This window comes from Schistocerca nitens, chromosome 1 (assembly GCF_023898315.1).
Source record: "Schistocerca nitens isolate TAMUIC-IGC-003100 chromosome 1, iqSchNite1.1, whole genome shotgun sequence".
Classification (NCBI taxonomy): domain Eukaryota; kingdom Metazoa; phylum Arthropoda; class Insecta; order Orthoptera; family Acrididae; genus Schistocerca; species Schistocerca nitens.
The window spans coordinates 891,247,349-891,267,080 of record NC_064614.1 but is presented as its reverse complement, the minus strand read 5'-3'; the positions used below and the strand labels follow the sequence as shown (position 1 = coordinate 891,267,080).

Sequence of the window (19,732 nt, the reverse complement as noted above, 5' to 3'; positions counted from 1 at the left end):
CCACTTCCCAGCAAATTAGGGACACTGTTGCTCCTGGGGTATCGGCGAGGACCATTCGCAACCGTCTCCATGAAGCTGGGCTACGGTCCCGCACACCGTTAGGCCGTCTTCCGCTCACGCCCCAACATCGTGCAGCCCGCCTCCAGTGGTGTCGCGACAGGCGTGAATGGAGGGACGAATGGAGACGTGTCGTCTTCAGCGATGAGAGTCGCTTCTGCCTTGGTGCCAATGATGGTCGTATGCGTGTTTGGCGCCGTGCAGGTGAGCGCCACAATCAGGACTGCATACGACCGAGGCACACAGGGCCAACACCCGGCATCATGGTGTGGGGAGCGATCTCCTACACTGGCCGTACACCACTGGTGATCGTCGAGGGGACACTGAATAGTGCACGGTACATCCAAACCGTCATCGAACCCATCGTTCTACCATTCCTAGACCGGCAAGGGAACTTGCTGTTCCAACAGGACAATGCACGTCCGCATGTATCCCGTGCCACCCAACGTGCTCTAGAAGGTGTAAGTCAACTACCCTGGCCAGCAAGATCTCCGGATCTGTCCCCCATTGAGCATGTTTGGGACTGGATGAAGCGTCGTCTCACGCGGTCTGCACGTCCAGCACGAACGCTGGTCCAACTGAGGCGCCAGGTGGAAATGGCATGGCAAGCCGTTCCACAGGACTACATCCAGCATCTCTACGATCGTCTCCATGGGAGAATAGCAGCCTGCATTGCTGCGAAAGGTGGATATACACTGTACTAGTGCCGACATTGTGCATGCTCTGTTGCCTGTGTCTATGTGCCTGTGGTTCTGTCAGTGTGATCATGTGATGTATCTGACCCCAGGAATGTGTCAATAAAGTTTCCCCTTCCTGGGACAATGAATTCACGGTGTTCTTATTTCAATTTCCAGGAGTGTATTTTTCAGTATGTTGTCAGCTAAAACAGCAATATTTGGTCGGGCATAACTGTTACAGTGGGGGTTCTAACAATAAAATAATTTGAAGGACTACCAGTTCAGAGTTTACAGGCAGTGATAATGTGCAATCGATCCCCTGTGAACCGAGATACGCCCATATGTTACACACAGCGTCATTCGAGACGCCGCCTGCGTGCCTGACATCGCGGCCCGCAGCGTGCCCTACGACCAGCGCGTGCCCACAGCTGCTCAGCCGCTCACAGTCCTCCGACCCCTGCATCGTTGCATCAACTCTGGCAAGTATATCTGACGAATGGCCGAGAATGACGTTACGTACTGTTTCTTTCGTACGCAACGGCTACGGAAGTTATTACCTTTTGAACATCTTTACAATTTCGTCCGGAAAAATTTCTTTTTCTGCAGCGATCTTTCAGTTGTCTCACTTCTAAAAGAAGACTTCAACATTTTTGTTTTGTTTTATGAAAAGGAAAAGGAGAATCAGAAGAAGACAGAGGGGGTCGATCAATATGTACTGCTTGTAATACTTCGGATTTGCTAACACTTTCTAACTCACAACGGGACCTTTCGAACTGGTCTTCTCCAATTTTCTTCGTAGCATTTTCAGTGGCCGGACATCAGTTTCCAACTCCCCAAACAACACGAAAATATCGCCTTTGAAGAGCAGATGATTTCTGGGCGCTCTTAAGTGTAAAGGCGACGGTCTTGCCGCAGTGGATGCACCGGTTCCCGTCAGATCACCGAAGTTAAGCGCTGTTGGGCGTGGCCGGCACTTGGATGGGTGACCATCCGGGCCGCCATGCACTGTTACCATTTATTGGGATGCACTCAGCCTCGTGATGCCAATTGAGGAGCTACTCGACCAAATAGTAGCAGTTCCGGTCAAAGAAAACCATCGTAACGATAGGGAGAACGGTGTGCTGACCCCATGCCCCTCCTATCTGCATCCTCTTCTGAGGATAACACGGCGGTCGGATGGTCCCGATGGGCCACTTGTGGCCTGAAGACAGAGTGCTTAAATGTAAAACAACTGCAGCTTGTTAAAAAAATTCGTTGGTAGCTCATTGCGGAGCGTAATCGGTCTGTACTTATAAAGTCACTCCTTCGAACCTTGCTGTAATAGAGTCGGTGACAGGAGATCCCTGACAGCTTCAGTGGGCTTCGCGCATCCCCCATAACAAGTCACGAAAGCCGAGTTGAAGACTGACAATGGCGCCGTCGGCCCTCCTACCGATCTTTTGCCTATTCTGCTAGAATATCACACTTTTTTATTCCAAATTTATTAACAAACGGAAATTTTGATGAAAAAATTATCATAGAACCATCATGTTTAAATAAAATTGCCTGTTCCTTAAACGGCAAGTATGTACGTCAAAAACACTGTTCGGTTTCTAGAAATAAAAAAGAATTTGATTTTATGTTTGATGTTTCGCATTGTTTTCAGCAGATTTTAATTTATAGTAAATACTCAAGTTTTCAATATGATTCCGTATTTGTTAATTAAAATTTTTATTTGCTTATAATTACTCACTCGAGAAAGTAAAAAAGCAAGCTACTAACAAGATTCAAAACAGCGCTTTCGAATTAGAAACGGAATACTCCATGCACAGAGCTACCGACAAACATGTTAATAACAAAGGGCTAGAAAAGAGAGATAGGATGTGGCAGACAGGCAGCACTCTCTTCGCTGCTGCGCTGTAGTATGGGACGCAGCATTTTGTGTCGCCATTCTGCAGTATTGTTCTGAAAGCGATTGAGTTGGAGTACGGTTTTCTAAACTACGTAACTGGTGCCTGTCGCGTGATCAGGGTATAAGGCGCTCTCACGTATCTCGAAGAAACCATTTAGGATGGATGACCGTAATGTTTTCATATAATCTATAACTGAGCTCTATTTTGTGTACATTGATGTATTTGTTCATTTCTGTAACAAAGCTTGTTCATCCGAGTTCTTCTTGCCATTACCTTAAGCGACATGACGGTCTTAGAATTTTATGACGATACAGCATCTTGACAAAGGCTTGCAGCACATTCTGCATCATTTCCGATACGTCGGAGTATAAGATCGTAAGTTTTTGTTCTGATCGTAAACATACAAGCAGTTTTGGATGGAAGGTAGCGCGAACTGTGTCTTTTTTGTCTTATTGTAAAATAATTTATTGAGTTGTTGGAAGTCCCTATATGCATTACACCAATCCTGTTTTTGATGCTATCTATTAAATTTTGAATTAAATATGCTTTCACATCGGAAAATATGGATTACAGACAGAAAGGCCGACCTATAATTTAATGTGAATAGATAGGTACTAGTTTTAAATTCTTTGAATTATAATGGGAGACCTCTGTGCGCAAAGTAAAAAATACAGTATGCAGTTTGGGAAACAATCTCGGTATCTTGTTGCACATGGGCAGTCGTTTTACGATTTGGATTTTTATATTGAGCAAATGTCAAAGTGATCCAGGAGAGATATAGTTTAGCTGAGTGGTGTCTCAAGTATTAATTTCATATCTGACTGGCTGCTTAGGTAGGTCTTACTGTACCTGATCCACGAGTCAGAGTTTCTGTATTCCCCCCATGTAATACATAGTTTATTTCAAATTCAAATACAAATTGAACGACACGCTACTTATAGTTTACGAGTATATAAAAGCAAACTTTCCCTAGAAAGTTCGTCTCCCAAATCTCTCTTATATTTATCTCTTTGATTTTCGAATATTTCTGTACTTACGCGCATGAAATGGTGTATTAAATTACACGAAGACTGATGCAGACCGCGTCCTCTCGTTGTGAATGCCACGCAAAGTCAATATTTGTATGTATTTCAGTCACTGGTGAAAGACGATGTACCGTAAAGTGTTCGTCTGCTGTAATCACGGGTAATTTCATTTCCGCCTATAACTGCTGATGTCCTTAGGTTAGTTAGGTTTAAGTAGTTCTAAGTTCTAGTCCCAATAGCGCTCAGAGCCATTTTTATAACTGCTGACCATTAACAGTTGTATGTTATTGTGTGGTTTCTTGAGTATTATCTACCACTACCCTACATCAAGCACTTTTATTTTGAAAAAGTAAAACATAGCGCAGAGTTGTTCAATTTTCCTCAGTGTCGGCGCAGTGTCACCTCTCTATGGTATTTTATCCCTTGTTTTTAATAAGCTACAAAATATTTGACTTTTCAGCCCTCGGAAACCATATGATCTTCAAAGACGATTTCATCGTATTGTGTAGAGAACTGCGTCGTACTGTTCTGGAAATCGACATCCAGGAGCTGACTTTCGAGTCCTAAAAATATGAAGAAAATCAGAGAGGGCCACTCCGAGGGGTTCCCTTGTCAGCCTGAAAGAAATACAAATCGAGCCCTGAAAGTTAGCCAGACCAGGCGGACTGGCGCGCTAGGTAAGGGAATGACTTAATGCGAGATCATGTGCACAATCTGACCAAAAGTATCTGGATACCCCATGTAATGCGGAATTGACTACTAGATGTCACGAGAGGTGGTTCCGCCAGTATAAGAGGAGGGGAGGGGGGGGGGGGGTCGTTGTGTGGTCATTAGAAAAGCGATGACAACAGAAAGGGTCGGTCGAGACAACTCAGTGACTTCTAGCGTGGAACAGTCACAGGATGTCACCTGTGTAACAAATTCATCAGTATCATTTCAACCCTTCTAAAGCTCGGTGACGTAATTGTGAAGCGAAAAGGCGAAGGAACAAACACACAGTTAAACCAAGACCAGGCTGACATCTGTACTAACGGACAGGGGCCGTCGAGGAGTGCAGAGGGTGGTTGTAAAAACTTGCATGAAATCAGCGAAAGGAATAACTCTTGAGTTCCAAAGTGCTAGCAGCAGTTCAACTGGGGCACAGGCTGTGCAGATGGAGTTAAAAATAATGAGGTGCTTATGCTACAATGCTAAGCGGACTGGTGTGATGTAAAGAGCGATGTCTCGGCACAATGCATAACTGGAAACCAGTGATTTCGAGTTACGAATCACACAATCCGATGGAAGCCTTTGGGTTTGGTGAATGTCTTGAGAACGTTACCTGCCATTATGGGCGGTGCCAGGTGTGAAGTACGAAAGAGGTGGCGTTACAATACAGAGGATTCCGGGAGACAAGGTACTGGCAGAGGATGGGTCGTGAGTCGTGCTTATGTAGCTCAACTGGTAGAGCACATGTCCATGAAAGGCAAAGGTCCCGAGTTCGAGTCTCGATGGGGCACACAGTTTTAATCTGCCAGAAAGTTTCAGTATGGAGGTGTTTTCCGTGGGTATGGTGTAGCCCCGTTACTGCGCTTAAGAAAACGCTAAAAGCGGAAGAGTATGAAAGTATTTTACAGCACTGAGTACAATGGAGGAACTTTCGCAGAACGATGTTTGATTTACCAACATGACAATGCTCTCTGTCATGAAGCACCAACTGTCAGGTAATGGTTTGTGGACAATAACATTCCTGAAATGCACTGGCCTGCCGGGAGTCTCGACCTGAAGCCAATGGAACACTTTTTGGATGAGTTAGAACGCCGACTTTGCTCTCGATACCAGCATCCTACATCCAGCTTTCTCTGGTTTCTGCTTCTCGAGGAAGAATGGGCTGCCATTTTTCCACGGACTGAAAGTGTTCTCAGCAAAGCTGTCATGAAGGTGAACGATGAACACATCTCACATTAATGTCCATTACTGTTGGGATATATTTCATCAGATAATGGCTTGGGTAACCTATTTGGTAACGTTTAACCCGCAGAAGGGCTCCCCTGCTTTTCGCGCTTCTTGTTAACGGAAGAGAGGGAAGCAGGGTGTGCCATGTATCTATGAATCGTGTGAACTTTATTCTGTGTGTAATAGTATTTTAATTGTTCGTTTCTCCTGATTTGCTGACGCACAAATTGGAGATAGCCCAACATTTACCTAAAAACTACACTGCAGGTGTAACAAGACAACTGTCGTCAGTCAGACACGTGAATTCGATTCTGGTCCAGCTCAGTTTCGTCTCGGACGATATCTCGCTGCACGTTAAGCTGCAGCTAAAAAGTATTCCGGGTACTAAACTCATCTAATTAGTAAATTGTCTCGACGGGAAAAATTCTCAAAGCTCTAATCATCCTGGATTTCTACGCTGTTATAGCACTTCCGAATTAATGATTACGTGCAAGAACACAATTTACGTTTTTTCTTTCCCAAGTATGTAACACCACAGTTGTGGCACGTTAGTGGCTGCCTGGTTACTTCTTCTCAGGCTTCACTTTCTGTTTCGTGTGTTTTTTTTCTTTTTTTTTTTATACATTTCACTCACAAGTCTACACAATGCCATTTTTGTAGTGGTCCTGCTCTGAGCCATGTTAAATGGTTTGCTAGTTATTTTCCGATATGTCATTTTATTTTAGGTGATTTACGTTGCACTAGTTCACAGTTATATTGGATACAGATTTCATAACATGGTTATGCAGCGTAAATTAATCTGTTTGGTCAAGTAAGAGACTTTAAGTCATAACGACGTGCGAGTTGATCCACCTGGTGATTCGAAAATAAAGTGACAGGTCTAGAAATGTTAAAATGACGCATTAACGACGGTATTAACCTATACAACTGACATAACTGTGACTGCAGAAAAAGAGGTCGGAAAACTAAGAATACTGCGTGTTAAAATGGCATTTGTTACTCTGTTGCCAACGACGGAATCTTTTACTGAACGCCTGGCAAATAGTTCGGAGCTAGTGACACTAGTATGAGAATAGCTTGGTGTGTACGAAGTTGCTATTATGTCATCCAACATGTGGAAAAGAACAAATGCGCTGAGATATCACGAGTTACGCATCCTGCGTTTGAGTCACTCAGATAAGTGCAAAGATCACAGTCACGCGCTGCGCTGAACTATTCCACTAAGCGAGAGCGAATGACAGCTGTCTAGTTCAGTATTTTTAATCAGTGCATACCACAATACATAAGTTGAGAATCACATTCCTATGACTTTGGAGACCTTTTTTCAGTTCTCATGGCACTTACATCACACGTCTTCATGGAGTGACAGAATTTGGAATACTTCCGGCCGATCTTAAATCACAGCAGGTGTGAAACAAGAATTTATGTTTCACAACTGCACACTTCTATTTGTGCTGAGTGGCGGACATAAGCTGGTGAAGATATATATTATATTAGTCATTTATTAAAATGGAAATAAAGTCACAATGTCAGTTCTATTCTGAGAACTAATTCTCTTTTGAAATCTTACGAGATCTCGTAGGAAAGTCAGGTGAAATGTTGGTTTGGAAATAATGCGCAGGGTATGCGCTCAGACTTGAGGCCAAGGACCACTACTAATGGTTGCATTTCCGGAAACCCGATGTAAGTGGTCGTGAAAGTTTCAACTGTGTATGAATTAGTTACCTAAGACAAAGTGTTATCATAACATACAATAGAGCGTGGTCTGAAACAATCTGAAAAACTTGTAACGGTGTTTCAAGGTATGTTGTGCTGAGAAAGAATTGTTAAGAAAATATTCGGTAAGTTGCGCCATATCCAAGTCAATTACCATTGAAGTTGGCCAATCAGGCCTTTGCGCGTGCAGATTCAATCGGCTCGCAGATGCAATTAGCGTCAGTTGTTCTCAAAAGCGTAGGTGGCAGCACACGAGATTGCTCAGCCTTTGGCTCGGATTCGATCCTTACTGCTGTCCTGTGTCCAATATTTGTATCGCTCTCTTGCTTGGTTTTGGGAAACCGAACGAAGAAAACGTTTGGCAACACTATCTCGGATGGACCGCTGAATTTTCTCACGCAATTGCCGGACTGGCTAACTTCGATGCTAATTAACTTGGAAACGGCGCAATTAACCGAATTTTTTCCTTAACAATTCTTTCTCATCGCAACATACCCAGCAACACCCGTACAAGCTTTTCAGGTTATTTCTGACCACCGTGTATATCATCAGAGGCAGCATCAAGAATCAAACCATTTTTTTGTTTGTCCCAATCTCAAAAGTCTCAATTTAACCAAATTTTCTTCGATCGTCAGACTATCTTTTTCCGAATATTTGCATATAATTCAAGAATACCCTTGTATTCTAGCTTTCTTTATTCTCAAAACATCCCCCCCCCCCATTACTTTTTTCATTTTACAAGTTCCTCATTCAGATTAAATATCTTTATTTGTCTTACGATATCTCCATTTTCACTCCCAAGTTGTCATTTGAGTAGTCACTTGTAGGGCTATCTAACCACTCTCTCAAGGAATCTGTTTCTCTGGTGTTTAGTTCTGTTGATGTCCAACACAAAAAAAAACTGAAACGTTGTTGACAATGCCGTTACTTTGTAGAATTTAAGTAATTTTTCCCGTCTGCAGCGTCTAAAGTTTCTCTTGTTTAGGAGTACGTATACTTATATTTTGGGCTCTTACTACTGATATCATTGGATATGCGTGTAATTTTATACACACACTACAACTATAGTATATATTATAGTCACATTTAAACTGTTCTTTGTGCACGTTTTGTAAGCATGTACAACATGTACAATGCCCGTTGAACATTGGCCTCCGATCCAGAAAAGGTAGGCTATTATAATCGTCAAAGAGCTACGTACTAAACCAGAAAGTTGCTTTATCGTGTAGGTAAGTTCCTTCATCTAAGAATGTCAGTGTCAAGATAAATGTTAGAGTCAACGATACTGGTTAATTTTGTTTTAGCATTCAAATCTGGTTCGAGAGACAACCGAATCTACATGACAAAGTTAAGAATTACCCAAAAATAATATTGTTCCTTAATTTTTCTATTGATTTATAATAGTGCTAGATTACTTAATTTTATCAGTTATTGACTGGAAGAAAACTTCATTATTCGATAAAAATCATTTTTAAAAGAATGCGAGAAAACACATTTGTGTAGCTATGCTGAAGCCTTTGATACTATCAAAAAAATGGAGCTCGTATCATTGGCGGTTAGCGTGTTTGTTGGAAGTATTATCAAAGATATAAAAGTCATTTTGTTTTGGCCCGCGAAGAGAAGGAATATTGCTCACATTATAACTGACTGTGAAGTCATCACTTTCAAATATGTTGACCCTACGGCTCACACACTTGCGAAATGTAGATTACGCGATAGCTACACTCCACTAAGAGCTGGGGAAGATCCTTCATTGTTTAATGAAATGTTATGACATGTCTGAGGACGTGTAGAGAGCTGTATTGTTCCAGAAAAGTTTAGTTTTACATTTCCATAGTTAACAGGCCAAAAGAATCTACTCATGGTTTATTGAAAACGTAGGCACCAGATCGATGATGATGAAATTAAGAGCAAAAAATGAATATTCAATTTCCTGTGACTCCCTTGATGAAAGTGTACACTACTGTTTCTCTTATTGGACGTCTCTTGGACAGGAACATTGTATATACAGAGAAATTTATTTGATCTAGCCAAAATCAAGAGACATGATAGAATAAGTTCTGGATTACACATGGAGTTTGGACTCCCCATAGCCACTTCATAAAGTTTTATTAGTTTACGAGGCCCACACGCTGCACATAACGAAGCTCCACTGGGTGTAGGGCCTGTATCTTGACTAAAAGGAAACATCCGAGAGAGTTATACTCTGCTACATAATAAACAATGGACATGATTAGGATTATATCTGTCCAGATATGTGACTTATGAGGGCCTACTGGCAAACAGAAATCTATGTTGTCACCAATAAGCAGAAGTCTTCGCAAGCCAACCGGCGAAACGAGATAACATTTTCATTGTTCTCTACATGACTTGGAAAGTAGAAATACCTGTAGGTTTCTGGCAGTGTTGCTGGACGACGTAGTCATACGCACAGATGTGGTACTGTTTTACAGGTGCGAAAAGAATGCGACTTATATGTGATCAACAGTTTATGTGCGCGCAGCCAGTGCACCTGCGAATGTGTAGGAGGGAAGTTGCAACAGTTCTTAGGAAGAAGAGCACCTATGAATCAAGGTTACTAATAAGTTGCCTTTATACGTTTTAGGGAGGAACAAAGAAGTGTCTTTCACCTTTCTCTAAAACCACTTTCAGAATTGTCTTTAGGAAGGACGTAAACATTAAATAAAATTATTTTTCAAACCTAGTTAGGGTCTGTATATAATTGAAAGCTTTCAATGAAATTGAGAGCTAAAAATGACGATCTGTCTAACATTTGAGATTTCATTTAACTCTAACGTGACAACCGCTTTAATTGTAATTTGCACATTTCTTATTTATCTTCTAGTAATTATAAAAGCTCCAATGATTAAAAGTTAGTCAGCAGTTAGATAGTAGGGAAAATTACGGTTTCTCTTAGGACCCACACATTCTACTTCTGACGGTGCAGGAAGCTTTCTGGATTTAGTTAGACGCTGCTGATACAATTTTTAAAACAATAACTGTTGTTTCCGATTTCAATACTATTATCGTATCGTTGTTCTGCACGCGCTCTATTTTGCCTCGTGGATCTAGTGAACATAGTTGTAATGTGAACTGTTACCCACACGACAGTTTTTCAACATTATGAGGTGACACGTGCAGTGTAGTGGTTTGCGTGGCATTTCGATGCACCCATGGATACCGTTATCAGAGTCTAGTAGCGACTGTTACAGTTATAAAGACTGTTTCCCTATCTTTACCGATAACTATTTCCGATTTTTAGTCGCTTTTCTTTTATTGTATTCTGTTAAACATGGATTTTGAAGTCTGCTGCTTTTCTTTAATTGTATTCTGTTAACCATGGAGTTTGAAGTCTATCAGGTAACGTTTTCGTAACAGAAGAGCAAGTTTCCGCACACTCGACTTGTTGATGAGGAACAGAAACGTTTGTACTAGCAAAAAAACGTAAAATGTCTCGGCATAATCTTGTATGAGCCTCCAAACTGGGAAGAACTAACTGTTACGGCATGCAAGTAATGTCTCTCTCGCTTACATGCAACCCATAGATTTAGAAAAATATTTCCACTTCAAATTAATTAAGTGTTCAGTCATGCAAAATCCTTACTACAGTGATATGGTTCGACACGACACAAATAGTGAAAACTCCAAACGACTGGAGTGAGCTATGGACTGCTTGTTTAAGATATCTGTTTAACATTCGGTTGTTTGATACTTTCTATACCCACGCTGGATACCACGGGACAGGCGGTGAGGTTTACACACGCTCTGTTTTTTTTTTTTTTTAATTTTCAAGTTGCTGGTGTTCTCGGTGCCCCTTCTCACATATCGAATACGTATAATTATTCACTAACTACGTACCATATCGGATACGTCTAACGTCTTGGCTGTATCTTTGCGTGACACCAAATGCTTCTCGTTCTTTCTCCATTTCTGCTTTGCGACTATGGAACAAATTACCCTATAACCAGCTTCTTCCAAAACCACTCTGCATTCAAGAGGGGATTACAGTTGCATCCGTTTCCATCAACATAGTTTGCTTCTCGGCATATAACAACTATTTTGCTTTTGTGCAGCAGTGACTCAGTTTACTATTTGACATAAGATACTATCTGTGCTTCTTTCATTTGTATCTACTTCTGTTTTCTTCCTCCCATTTGATCCGCTAATCTTACCCTGCAGTTTCTCGCCCTTCCTCTGACCAGTATAACGAATCAACTTTCTCTAAGATCACCTTTTCTTTTATAGAGATAACCGATACCATTATACTATCCATTCTTGCATAGCTTAAAATTATCTAAGCTGTTTCATTAAAGAATTCATATGGTTTTGTATACGATGTATTATATTTCAGGCTAAAATGTATGAAAAGAAATTAATGTATTACAATCGATATGTACTAACAGTTAAAATTACTCTTCTTTTTAAAATATTTGATATTAAGAAATTTCTGGCACGCTTAAAATCTATTTTATTAATTGCACAATCTAACGCTAATTATTAAATCTATTTCTAGATAGATTTATAAAATAATGATATGATTTGGCGAAGAAAGTTTGTAAACTGTTTTGTTTTGTAAACTCTTTGGAAGTTGGAGGTACGGCAGAATGTAAGTAGTGGTGGTTGATGGAAGCAGACGTTTTCTAAGTTTGTCACCAACTATGTAATCATCCTTCCCCCATGAACCATGGATCTTGCCGTTGGTGGGGAGGCTTGCGTGCCACGGCGATATAGATGGCCGTACCGTAGGTGCAACCACAACGGAGGGGTATCTGTTGAGAGGCCAGACAAACATGTGGTTCCTGAAGAGGGGCAGCAGCCTTTTCAGTAGTTGCAGGGGCAACAGTCTGGATGATTGACTGATCTGGCCTTGTAACATTAACCAAAACGGCCTTGCTGTGCTGGTACTGCGAACGGCTGAAAGCAAGGGGAAACTACAGCCGTAATTTTTCCCGAGGACATGCAGCTTTACTGTATGATTAAATGATGATGGCGTCCTCTTGGGTAAAATATTACGGAGGTAAAATAGTCCCCCATTCGGATCTCCGGGCGAGGACTACTCAAGAGGACGTCGTTATCAGGAGAAAGAAAACTGGCATTCTACGGATCGGAGCGTGGAATGTCAGATCCCTTAATCGGGCAGGTAGGTTAGAAAATTTAAAAAGGGAAATGGATAGGTTAAAGTTAGATATAGTGGGAATTAGTGAAGTTCGGCGGCAGGAGGAACAAGACTTTTGGTCAGGTGATTACAGGGTTATAAATACAAAATCAAATAGGGGTAATGCAGGAGTAGGTTTAATAATGAATAAAAAATAGGAGTGCGGGTTAGCTACTACAAACAGCATAGTGAACGCATTATTGTGGCCAAGATAGACACAAAGCCCATGCCTACTACAGTAGTACAAGTTTATATGCCAACTAGCTCTGCAGATGATGAAGAAATTGATGAAATGTATGACGAGATAAAAGAAATTATTCAGGTAGTGAAGGGAGACGAAAATTTAATAGTCATGGGTGACTGGAATTCGTCAGTAGGAAAAGGGAGAGATGGAAATATGGATTGGGGGGGGGGGGGTAGAAATGAAAGAGGAAGCCGCCTTGTAGAATTTTCAAGAATCATAAGAGAAGGTTGTATACCTGGAAGAATCCTGGAGATACTAAAAGGTATCAGATAGATTATACAATGGTAAGACAGAGATTTAGGAACCAGGTTTTAAATTATAAGACATTTCCAGGGGCAGATGTGGATTCTGACCACAATCTATTGGTTATGAACTGTAGATTAAAACTGAAGAAACTGCAAAAAGGTGGGAATTTAAGGAGATGGGACCTGGATAAACTGAAAGAACCAGAGGTTGTAGAGAGTTTCAGGGAGAGCATAAGGGAACAATTGACAGGAATGGGGGAAAGAAATACAGTAGAAGAAGAATGGGTAGCTCTGAGGGATGAAGTAGTGAAGGCAGCAGAGGATCAAGTAGGTACAAAGACGAGGGCTAATAGAAATCCTTGGGTAACAGAAGAAATATTGAATTTTATTGATGAAAGGAGAAAATATAAAAATGCAGTAAATGAAGCAGGCAAAAAGGAATACAAACGTCTCAAAAATGAGATCGACAGGAAGTGCAAAATGGCTAAGCAGGGATGGCTAGAGGACAAATGTAAGGATGTAGAGGCTTGTCTCACTTGGGGTAAGATAGATACTGCCTACAGGAAAATTAAAGAGACCTTTGGAGAGAAGAAAACCACTTGTATGAATATGAAGAGCGCAGATGGCAACCCAGTTCTAAGCAAAGAAGGGAAGGCAGAAAGGTGGAAGGAGTATATAGAGGATTTATACAAGGGCGATGTACTTGAGGACAATATTATGGAAATGGAAGAGGATGTAGATGTAGATGAAATGGGAGATAAGATACTGCGTGAAGAGTTTGACAGAGCACTGAAAGACCTGAGTCGAAACAAGGCCCCGGGAGTAGACAACATTCCATTAGAACTACTGATGGCCTTGGGAGAGCCAGTCATGACAAAACTCTACCATCTGGTGAGCAAGATGTATGAGACAGGCGAAATACCCTCAGATTTCAAGAAGAATATAATAATTCCAATCCCAAAGAAAGCAGGTGTTGACAGATGTGAAAATTACCGAACTATCAGTTTAATAAGTCACAGCTGCAAAATACTAACGCGAATTCTTTACAGACGAATGGAAAAACTGGTAGTAGCGGACCTCGGGGAAGATCAGTTTGGATTCCGTAGAAATGTTGGAACACGTGAGGCAATACTAACCTTACGACTTATCTTAGAAGAAAGATTAAGAAAAGGCAAACCTACGTTTCTAGCATTTGTAGACTTAGAAAAGCTTTTGACAACGTTAACTGGAATACTCTCTTTCAAATTCTGAAGGTGGCAGGGGTAAAATACAAGGAGCGAAAGGCTATTTACAATTTGTACAGAAACCAGATGGCAGTTATAAGAGTCGAGGGGCATGAAAGGGAAGCAGTGGTTGGGAAAGGAGTGAGACAGGGATGTAGCCTCTCCCCGGTGTTATTCAATCTGTATATTGAGCAAGCAGTAAAGGAAACAAAAGAAAAATTCGGAGTAGGTATTAAAATCCATGGAGAAGAAATAAAAACTTTAAGGTTCGCCGATGACATTGTAATTCTGTCAGAGACAGCAAAGGACTTGGAAGAGCAGTTGAACGGAATGGACAGTGTCTTGAAAGGAGGATATAAGATGAACATCAACAAAAGCAAAACGAGGATAATGGAATGTAGTCGAATTAAATCGGGTGATGCTGAGGGGATTAGATTAGGAAATGAGACACTTAAAGTAGTAAAGGAGTTTTGCTATTTAGGGAGTAAAATAACTGATGATGGTCGGAGTAGAGAGGATATAAAATGTAGACTGGCAATGGCAAGGAAAGCGTTTCTGAAGAAGAGAAATTTGTTAACATCGAGTATAGATTTAAGTGTCAGGAAGTCGTTTCTGAAAATATTTGTATGGAGTGTAGCCATGTATGGAAGTGAAACATGGACGATAACCAGTATGGACAAGAAGAGAATAGAAGCTTTCGAAATGTGGTGCTACAGAAGAATGCTGAAGATAAGGTGGGTAGATCACGTAACTAATGAGGAGGTATCGAATAGGATTGGGGAGAAGAGAAGTTTGTGGCACAACTTGACTAGAAGAAGGGATCGGTTGGTAGGACATGTTTTGAGGCATCAAGGGACCACAAATTTAGCATTGGAGGGCAGCGTGGAGGGTAAAAATCGTAGAGGGAGAGCAAGAGATCAATACACTAAGCAGATTCAGAAGGATGTAGGTTGCAGTAGGTACTGGGAGATGAAGAAGCTTGCACAGGTTGGAGTAGCATGGAGAGCTGCATCAAACCAGTCTCAGGACTGAAGACCACAACAACAACAACATGTAATCATCGGTTTTTTTGAATGTGGAAAATGTAAAAACGGTGTGATGTTGAAAGATGTGATAAAAGAGTAAAATTCAAGAATAATACAGGCAAATCTTATTTAGTTATTTAGTCATCAAGAACCTACAAAATCTTAATTTCAGCTGGAAGAGTCTACCCCTAGACAAGACTTTGAGCCATCGACAACAACAACGAGATAATGAAATAGGTCAAAAGTCATTCTTTTGTATATCTTACGCCTCTCGAAGCTTTCAAAATTTGTGCAAAGACAGAACATTAATAGCGATGTGTGGGAGGGTAAGATTACACCAATCAACTTCTTCTCCACATTTGATTCCTTCACTGTTGGCATAGTTTTGTTAGATGCTATCACTTATATTCTAAAAGAACGTAAAGAGGAATCTGCTTTGCAGAATGTTAATAAGACTGGAATTTCTTTAATTCCATATATTCATTACGATACAAGGTGTCACGCCTAAAGAGCCGTCAGGCGCATGTTTTCTGGTGTTCCGGAAAAAAAAATCTTGCAATATCCTTTTTGAAATGTGTAGCTGCAGTCATCCCAAACAAATACTGCTTATCACGTCTTTGATGCGACGCCCAGTACCGACGGAAAGCGTCGGTTTGTTTCCCGACATATCAGAATGACTTTTAAAGCGGAACTTTGCGTCCATTCGATAGAGCGGCTCGAAATTAGTGCGATATTCGTTTTAGCGATACGCGCTATTAAGAGGGACAGTGAAACACCAAGAATACTACTCCGGCAGCGACTCGAGTGCCGCCCAGGCTCACACAGACTACTACGGTCGAGCAGCAGTGCTACCCTGATGTTTCACTGTCTCTGTTAATAAATCGTATCTTTAAAACGAATCCCGCACTTATTTCGGCTGCTCTGTTGGGTGGCACTTAAAATTGCGCTTTGAAAATCATTTCGTGTGTTGCGGGAAACAAACCGACGATTTCCGTCGATACTGGGCATCGAACGAAACACGTGACGAGCGGTATTTGTTTCGGATGTCCCCAGCTGCACACTGCAAAACGTAAATTGCAAATATCTGCCGAATTTTAGAGAGAAAATGAGACTCTGGGAGGGACACTTGGTATACAGGGTGAACGTTAATAAAAACGACAAACTGCAGGAACGGTGTGCTGACTGGAAATGGAGGAAAACAGATCCCTTGAACGTATGTCTGTAAATGCATCGTTGCCACGGTAGATGGCCCTGACGAATGACAGTTCCTCTGACCACGTGCTGTGCGTTACTTGTGTGTCACAGGCTGCGTGACTGACGCAGCGTAGCGTACTGTAAGCAGCTAAATGGTACAGTATTCATGTCGGGAACGAGCCGAGATGGTGTTTGTATACGGCGAAAACGATCGAGAGGCAGCACGGCTATATAGAAAAAAAAAATAGTTCCCTCACAGACACCAACCACATCATATAACTTTTCAAGCCCTTTTTGGGCGCTTATGTTGCCATGGGTCCTTTCCGATGGACGAACGTACAGGAAGGCGGCAGACTGTGCGTACACCAGATTTGGAGGACCGGATTCTACAGGATATTGAGACGAACCCTAGTACAAGCTCCAGGCAAGTGGCCGGTCAACAGGGCATAAGTCAAAGTACGATTGCGTGTATCCTGCATGACAGCCGCTACTATCCCTATTACCTGCAACACGCAAGGAAGACACGGCAAGTGGTCCGAGGAACTGTCACTCGTCAGCGCCATCTACCGTGGCAGCGATGTATTTCCGGACACATTTTCATAGGAGCTCTTTCCCTCCATTTCCGGTCAGGAATCCGTGCCTGCAGTTTGTCGGTTTTACAAATGTTCATCCTACAGGTACAGGGTGTCCCAAAAATACCCACAAGCTTTAGGGACAGGTCCCTCACACCGAAAAAAAATCTATCTTATAAACATGGTCTCCAAAATGCATACCTTAAGACCTATGAGCACTTGTTCATCTTCGATTCTAAGGAATAGATTCCTTTTGCTACAAGGACTTTGCTTTCCATATTTTCGGAGGAGGCAGTATAGGCCAAATCAAGAAAAAAATGTCCAGTAAACATGGGGTCTAAAATGCATACTTTAAGAGTTGTGAGCAGTTGTTCATCTTGGTTAGTGTGAAAAACATCTTTTCTACTGAACAAATGCTAATAGCTCTTATGGCACACGTTTTAGAGCATATGTTTACTAGACTTTTTTCTAGTTTTTGCTGTATGAAACCTGTCCCTGCCGGCAGGGGTGTCCGAGCGGTTCTAGGCGCTTCAGTCTGGAACCGCGCGACTGCTACGGTCGCAGGTTCGAATCCTGCCTCGGGCATGGATGTGTGTGATGTCCTTAGGTCAGTTAGGTTTAAGTTCTAAGTTCTAGGGGACTGATACCTCAGATGTTAAGTCCCGTTGTGCTCAAAGCCATTTGAACCAGTAGGGGTTGTCAAGCAGATACGATTCAGTTTGTATACGAAATCAATTCTATTATCAATTAAATTCTTTATATCTTTTGGTAGTGTGTTAATGATTTTTATGACTTAATACCTCATTCCTTTCAGTGCGGCACTAAATGGTTCAAATGGCTCTGAGCACTATGGGACTCAACTGCTGAGGTCATTAGTCCCCTAGAACTTAGAACTAGTTAAACCTAACTAACCTAAGGACATCACAAACATCCATGCCCGAGGCAGGATTCGAACCTGCGACCGTAGCGGTCTCGCGGTTCCAGACTGCAGCGCCTTTAACCGCACGGCCACTTCGGCCGGCAGTGCGGCACTAAGACTGAGAGGTAGCTAATCTAAATCATTTCTCCTCGAAATGTAGTATTTATGATCGTTACTTTTATTTTCAAACTGTGTGATGGGAGCAAGTGTACCATCAATGTTATTAGCATACACAACTGTTTAAAGAGCTATTTACAAGAGCGTCTAAAGTGGGCATTACATATTATCATTGGTGTACGATTCTGTGGAACATGTTTTTTTCTTCGATGACGAGTTATCCCGCAGTATGTCGCGATAACCAATTAATGAATAAAATGCAGTCAAGTTTTTGACATTGTGTGCTGTACATATTGTAATAGCGACTCACTACGGATTGTTGAAATGGCTCTAAGCACTATGGGACTTAACATCTGAGGTCATCAGTCCCCTAGACTTAGAACTACTTAAACCTAACTAAGCTAAGGACAACACACACATCCATGCCCGAAGCAGGATTCGAACCTGCGACCGTAGCAGCAGCGCGGTTCCGTACTGAAGCTCCTAGAACCGCTCGGCCACAGCGGCCGGCCACTACGGATGTTTTGTGAGATGTGAGAGGAAGTCTGAAGGCCGTAATCTTGTCTGATGAAGTAAATGCACAAATAAATAACCGAGCTGCCCGTGAAACTGGATTCTTAGGGCTGTATCGGCACCACCGTATGCGGCAAAATACTCCTGTAAAAGAAGTCAGCCGGCCGGTGTGGCCGGGCGGTTCTAGGAACTTCAGTCTGGAACCGCGTGACCGCTACGGTCGCAGGTTCGAATCCTGCCTCGGGCATGGATGTGTGTGATGTCCTTAGGTTAGTTAGGTTTAAGTAGTTATCAGTTCTAGGGGACTGATGACCACAGATGTTAAGTCCCGTAGTGCTCAGAGCCATTTGAACCCTTTTTGAAAGAAGTCAGTTACTTAAGTTTCCTTTCTGACAATCGGACCCTTCCATAAGTGCGAGCAGTGAAGCAGAAGGTAGGCTGGGTGCTGCAGGACAGCTTCGGATGTCTGCTCCGGCGGTTGCGGACCACTCAGGAGAGGCGAGGAGCGCGCGGTTGACAGGCGGCTATCCATGTGACGCCGCGCGAGAGCAGCTCGGCTCAGCCCTCGGGCCTGCTGAGTGTGCGGCGGCTGCGACGCGCTGAATCAGTCGGCGGCGCGTAACGCGATGCGGCCGCGGAGTCGCCGTTTTTTCTGCCTGTTGTGTGGCCGCCGGCACCGCCAGCGCCTCTCCGGCTTTTTGCCACGGCCGCTCTCCCGCCTGTGGCCTGACACAAAGCCGCTCCGCGCACTTCCGTGGAAGCCGTCGCCAGGCCAAAGCTCAGAGAAGCAGTTCAACACACTCACTATCCACTCTACACTAATTCTCGAGAAAATACACTACTGGCCATTAAAATTGCTACAACAAGAAGAAATGCAGATGATAAACAGGTATTCATTGGACAAATATATTATACTAGAACTGACATGTGATTACATTTTCACGCAATTTGGGCGCATAGTTCCTGAGAAATCAGTACCCAGAACAAGTACCTCTGGCCGTAATAACGGCCTTGATACGCCTGGGCATTGAGTCAAACAGAGCTTGGATGGCGTGTACAGGTACAGCTGCCCATGCAGCTTCGACACGATACCACAGTTCGTCAAGAGTAGTGACTGGCGTATTGTGACGAGCCAGTTGCTCGACCACCATTGACCAGACGTTTTCAATTGGTGGGAGATCTGGAGAATGTGCTGGCCAGGGCAGCAGTCGAACATTTTCTCT

The 19,732-nt window shown here is 42.5% G+C and overlaps 1 protein-coding gene and 1 pseudogene across 5 annotated transcripts in view; one reads left to right on the top strand and one right to left on the bottom strand.

Moving 5' to 3' along the window:
* The window catches only part of LOC126191836 (G-protein coupled receptor Mth2-like), a 652,141-nt gene that overhangs the window by 325,866 nt on the left and 306,543 nt on the right, over positions 1 to 19,732 (bottom strand). The window lies entirely within an intron of this gene.
* Positions 1,631 to 1,748, top strand: LOC126210337 (5S ribosomal RNA; annotated as a pseudogene).